We start from the raw sequence: 6,000 nt of genomic DNA, 5'->3' as shown, positions 1-6,000 counted from the left end.
CATGTAGTAGAACCAGCATAACTAGGTACCTTGGGCATTGGCTGTACCCCCTCCATGCTGTTGCCACTTCAACCCGTCGTGTATGAAATATTGTAATTTTAGGTAATCAAAGCAAAGAATGAAAGTATGAGAGAGAGAGAGAGAGAGAGAGAGAGAGAGAAATTGCTATATGCATGTTGAGCATAAATGTGACATCATCAATGCAGGACAGTTACAACCAATGCCCAAAATACCAAGTTAATCTGTTTCGACTGTAGCAAATCTAAGGAGAAACAGAGAAATGAAAAATGTGAAGAAATTTACAATGCTGTTTATTAAAAGTTTTTTGTGATCCATTGGAATATTTCAAAACATAGATAAGCCTGGGATTCCTTATACCTAGAATAAGAATAGATGTTCAGCAGCATCATACATCTGAGAGTACCTGTGTCATCCCTGAACTATTTGCTGATGATAATTTTCAGGTGAATGTCTCTAAATAATATTCCATAGCAGTAGCTGTTTTAATTATATATTTTGGAGAATAAGTGTCAGTAGCTTTTGTAATGCAGCTGCAGTTTGGTTTGTGGCACGGCTAGTTCTGGTAAAATTGTTCAGAAATCAATCTAGGGAATATCAGAGTCAAATAGCACATTTATATCCAGCAATGTTGCATATGAATGCTTGGAAAGATAATGGCATTAGTGGTGGTGATGGTTATGGCTTTAACAAACTTTTCACAATTAGCCCTTAAATTTATGCTATGCATTATGTTGTGCCCTCAGCTTTACCAGTGCACTTTTCAATATTTTTTTATTTACTCTATTTTTTTTTTTTTTTTATTTACTCTGATGACTTAACATTCATAGAATTTCATAATTTTGGTTTCATTTTCAAATTTGACCTTTACGTGGTAAAAGTTTGTGCATGAAGCAACAATCAAGAAACCAAGGCTTTAAAGTTTTTAGTGTTTACAATACTTAGAAAAAGCAAGATATGAGAAAAGTTCAAGTGATATTATTCTTAATACATGATCTTAATTTATGGTCAATAAGAATAATGAATTTTCTCTCATCTTCATGGTGGAGTTTGGTTCAAGGAACTGAACATACAGGAGTCATACAACTGGCAGCTTATCTTGATAATATCCAGGCTGTTACTTCACACCTGATACAAGATTTCTGACCAAGAACAAGTCCTTTTCTTTACAAGGCTTCATACTCTATAATCTTTTCCTTGTGATCCTAAGCAGTTTCTGAATCTTAGGACACCACTGAAAAGATTCTGAATGGAAAGCCGAGAGAAAAGCATGAAGAATGTGAAGAAGTAACTGGCCCCAATTCCAAAAGCCTTCAAAAAATTTTCCAGCAACAAAGAGACTGCTGGTCTGTGTATGTGGAAGGTCATTGTGCAAATGTAGAATTAAAAAGTTTGGCATCAGAATCCTCCATGAAAGCTATTTTTTTTCCAGATATCAAATACAGTAGGATCCTGAATGGATTAGGATTAAATAGTTGTACTGGCCAAAGGGAAAAGGATAAGAAACAAGTTACATGACCCACACAGTTAAGGCACTGACTGATAAGATGCATTTGCTTATTCAGAACTTGAATTTCGTTTCCCCAAAATGATTGTCTCATAGATTAGGAACTGAAAGTTCCTTTGATTATACTACTACCATAGGACTTGAGAAGCACTTACCTGTAACAAGTAATTTTGATGCTGTAAAGCACAAAATTAACTTACTATAAGGAAATAATGTACATGTTTTTTGTGAAATGTGATGTTACAGTCCTTGTGTTGGTTTGTTCAGACATATCACACACCAGTCTCTTCTAATGTCCACATGTACTTCATTCAATAGACGTTTGAATTTTCAATGGGAACACTAGCAACAAGGGATACATCATCGCTTTTGTCCATTTCCATCGTATATTGGTTTAAATAGTTAATTGTATAGTCACATTTACTAGTTTTGGGTGGGGATTGCCTTGTTGCATACTTTGTGCAGGCTGAAAGAATACTGCCACTGCATGTTATAAAAGATGACTAAAAGGGACGGAGCAAAGGGGTTCCTATTATGACACATGGCACAATGTATTTTGTTTAGGCTGCTTCCCTTCAGCCTTATTTATCTGGATCTCATTTCTTTCATATTCTTAGGTAGATAAAAAAAAATTGTTGGCAATTATAAAATCAAAGATTTTCATAATATTTAGTAAATATTTACACTCATAAATAACTATCAACTACCATATTCTGTTCAGATTTACCATTAAAGCTATGGCACCATGAAATAATTTAATTAAATTTTGGGCAGGAATGACTTAGACTTAACAGACTTATTTCCTGAGCAAGAACCACACTTGGTGCACACCTAAATAGTAGGGTCAAGGAAGCGGTGAAGTAACAGTTTCTCAGACCCTGTCAGCCTCACTAGCTACACTTCTACCTATAGCAATATGGTTTGGAGCCATTCCTTTAAATCAACACCATCTTCTGCTGCTTACAAATTATGGTTTTACACATAAACCATTACAAAATTCTTAATCTTTTAATATGTAATTGGTGAGCCAGCTCATAAATATCAGTGCTTAACAATTCAAGTTCATATTGGTTTTCAACTATCTCAGTCTAACTGAACTTTAATGCTAAACCATGACATCTATCACCATGCAAATCAAAGATCACAGGAACTGTTCCTTAGCATCTGATGTATGGCAAGACATGAATGGCTGCTGATCATTGCCAGCAGCATGAATGACCAACAGCTGATATTAGCTCATTCTTGAATAATTTGATGACCATTACTGTAACACAGAGCAATATTTCTTACTGGTGCTCTCTTGAACACACCATTTTTAGGAAATAGGATCTGTTGATGAAGTCATCAAGCTGAAGTGAAAGAAATTTACTTTTCTGATCAATTTCAATAACTTCTCAATGACTATATGATGTATGTACATTTTGTTAACCAATTACAATATGCATTAATCAATTAGTTATAAATTTATAAAAATTATTTATCATGGTGAAAATAGTTGTACTTTTAAAAAATCTAATTACTTCCTATTTCTATTTCATTAAAATAATTTGAACAGTGTTTGAACATTGACAGAAGAATATGAAAATATCAATTTAGAAAAGTCTAACACAGGTTTTAATTTTGCAAAGTAATAATGTGCCACTATTGAAAGAAATCTCTGAAAGATCAATCTTAATGTTAATAAGGAACTATGGCTTGCAACACTGTATGGTTTACTGGACACATCTACAGTAAATTGTCCATAGAGCTATAAATGGTTACGGTCTCCTGTCTAGACCCTGAGGATAAAAACAGACCTTTACCTTGCCTATAAATAAATATTGAACTGACAACTACAAAATAATTCTTTGCTCAAGATCAATAATTTCCATTTTTACATAATCTTGTGTACTAGCTTTTGTCTCTCAGTGATTACAAAAGAATGGGAAAGCAAGCTTCTCTCTCTGACTTGGCAAAGATATGTGAAATTCCTGCAGTGGTCCAGCCAAGCCCTGTTCTGCAAAGAAAAAGAAATGCATCATCACTGTTCATAATCTTGATTTTGACACTTCATCCCAATTAATGCCTGGAACTAAATTTGTACCAGTGGTCTTTGAAAGATTGAAATACCACATATTTACCAATGGCCTTTGAGGAATGGGAAAAGGGAAGAAGAAAGAAAAGAAGACAACACGGGAAGAGAAGACAAGACAACACCAGGTGGAGAGAGAGAGAGAGAGAGAGAGAGAGAGAGAGAGAGAGAGAGAGAGAGAGAGAGAGAGAGAGAGAGAGAGAGAGAGAGAAGGTAAGAAGTGTACATGTTCCTTTTGCTGCAAAATCTTCCTTTTGTAGAATTACGCCAGTTTTTTTATGTTCTTTGAATATTCTACTGGATTTCTTCCCCGAGACAGCATTGGCAGGGTTTTGATTCATGCCTGTAGAGAATGCACATCAAGATGATGTTCCAGTGCTGGCATTATTTCTTTTTTTGGTTACTTTGTGGTCACCTTCCTGGTAAGACAAAATGTTCTGATGCTTTTAGAACAGTACTGGCAGTCTTCTATGCTCTCTTGAACACAGCCACCAGTTTGTGAATTCCCTCAGCCAACTGTTCAGCTGATATATAGAGCTGTCTGTCATCTGGTCTGCCAGACAAAGGATAACAGCATTATTATTTTGTTTCCTCCCACCCTCTCAACATGCTTAACATGACTACAAGAAAGGAGAAATGTAAGAGAATGCTTACATTATATAAGGCTGGCCATGATCTCCCTTTATTTCCACTCAAGTCTGAGGATGGTGGACCATTTCAAGGATACTGATGAGGTTACTGCACTTGCTAAGGTCTGATGTCCCGTAAGACTATTCTGAAGACAAGTGCACTTCTCTCCAGGCAGGTTGCTAAAGAACCAATGGAAAAATCATGGGGGAAAAACAATGAAGGAAAAAAACTTATGAGGCCTACTTGGAAAGTAGAGCAAGTGCAATAACCTCACCAGCATCCTCGAAACTGTCCAACATCCACTGTGTTGTCCTAAGCTTAAGTCCTCTTTTAGTGGAAATAAAGGGAAATGGCCAGCCTTATATAATATAAGCTTTTTCTTGCATTTCTCCTTTCTTATAGTCATTTTAGGCATGTTGAGAGGGTGGGAAGGAAACAAAATAATAATGCTGTTAGCCTTTGCCTGGCAGACCAGATGACAGACGACACTCTATATCAGCTGAACAGTTGGCTGAGGTGATTCACATACTGGTGACTGTTCAAGAGAGCATAGAAGATTGCCAGTTACTGTTCCATAGTATCAGAACATCTGGTCTTCCCACAAAAAGAAAAAGTCACCCCTGTAGCATTAAGTCTTGATGCACATATTATAGGGTGAATGATGAGGCTCATGTCCCTCTCCACAGAGCTCCCAATTCATGATGAATGGGAGTTAGTTGGTTAATCATCAAGCCACTCAGTACATACTGTGAAAAATTAGTTCTTTCAGGACTCAATTTAACTTCCAAGCTTACTATGGCTCAACACTGGGTTTTCACAGGAATTTATGGGCTAAAGGGGGTACTTGATGGAGTTTCTCTTGAGATCTATCCAATTTCTATTTGCCTTTTTTTCCAGTGTGACTTTATGATCCTGTCTTGTATTTAGAGAGAGAGAGAGAGAGAGAGAGAGAGAGAGAGAGAGAGAGAGAGAGAGAGAGAGAGAGAGACCCCTTTTCAACTATGAACAAATGTAAGTATAAGAGAGAAAAAAAGGCACATGTATGTATGACTGTCTCTAGGGCTCCTCAACTAAGTGCTCAGACAACAGTAGGCTTGGTGATCAGGGTTTGAGTTCTGGCAGAACTGGCCAAGTATTGCACAGCTTAGTGGCTGGCTGAAGATCACCTGTCTTCCCACCTCAGTTGTATTTGACTGAATGTAGTAAGGAGAACTGTGAGATGATATGGGCCTCTTAAATTTACTTCAATAAGACCTCACTCAAAATTCTGCTAACCATAAACCACTTGGAGAGAGAGAGAAAAAAAAAAAAAAATGTATGTGCATTCATAAGTACAAAAACAAACATTTCCAAAAACATTTTCAATCCCTAGCTCCTCATCAAATTTTTCTCACATTTCACAAGGCTTTTATAACCATAGAAGATGGTATGGAGGAGAGGTATGATATGCTTGAACCAGGTGTTAATCCATCATCATTTCAATGATACTCTCCAATCCAGGTTTCTTCAACACACTCTGATTCCCTAACACTTTCTCAATAACCATAATCAGGCTGACAACCATGAAGCCTTGCACACAACATAGTTAGTTGTCTTTCATCAGTTAAGAATTCATTATCAATAGCCATGTTAAGCTCCACACATTCAACCTAACATCCCATTTATGAGCTATGCATACTGATAAGAAATGTTCACTTCCTACTCCATCCACACATGATAAATAGAACTTGAATTAAATCATGTAGCAAATAAACAAATATACAGTAACTTCTTA

At 36.4% G+C, this 6,000-nt stretch overlaps 1 protein-coding gene across 7 annotated transcripts in view; it reads right to left on the bottom strand.

The window, feature by feature from the left end:
* Positions 1-2,180: 2,180 nt before the first annotated feature.
* LOC123514215 (G patch domain-containing protein 2-like) overlaps positions 2,181-6,000 on the bottom strand; it is a 29,759-nt gene continuing 25,939 nt past the window's right edge. For 6 of the 7 annotated variants that reach the window (XM_045271898.1, XM_045271904.1, XM_045271905.1 and 3 more), the window contains one exon: positions 2,181-3,521. The gene's annotated coding sequence lies outside the window, so the exon portion shown is untranslated. The remainder of the gene's footprint in view (positions 3,522-6,000) is intronic. The other variant, XM_045271899.1, reaches the window with a different exon arrangement.

This window comes from Portunus trituberculatus, chromosome 37, assembly GCF_017591435.1.
Source record: "Portunus trituberculatus isolate SZX2019 chromosome 37, ASM1759143v1, whole genome shotgun sequence".
NCBI classification, from domain to species: Eukaryota; Metazoa; Arthropoda; class Malacostraca; order Decapoda; family Portunidae; genus Portunus; species Portunus trituberculatus.
The sequence above is the reverse complement of the archived record's forward strand: the minus strand, read 5'-3'. Positions and strand labels throughout refer to the sequence as shown.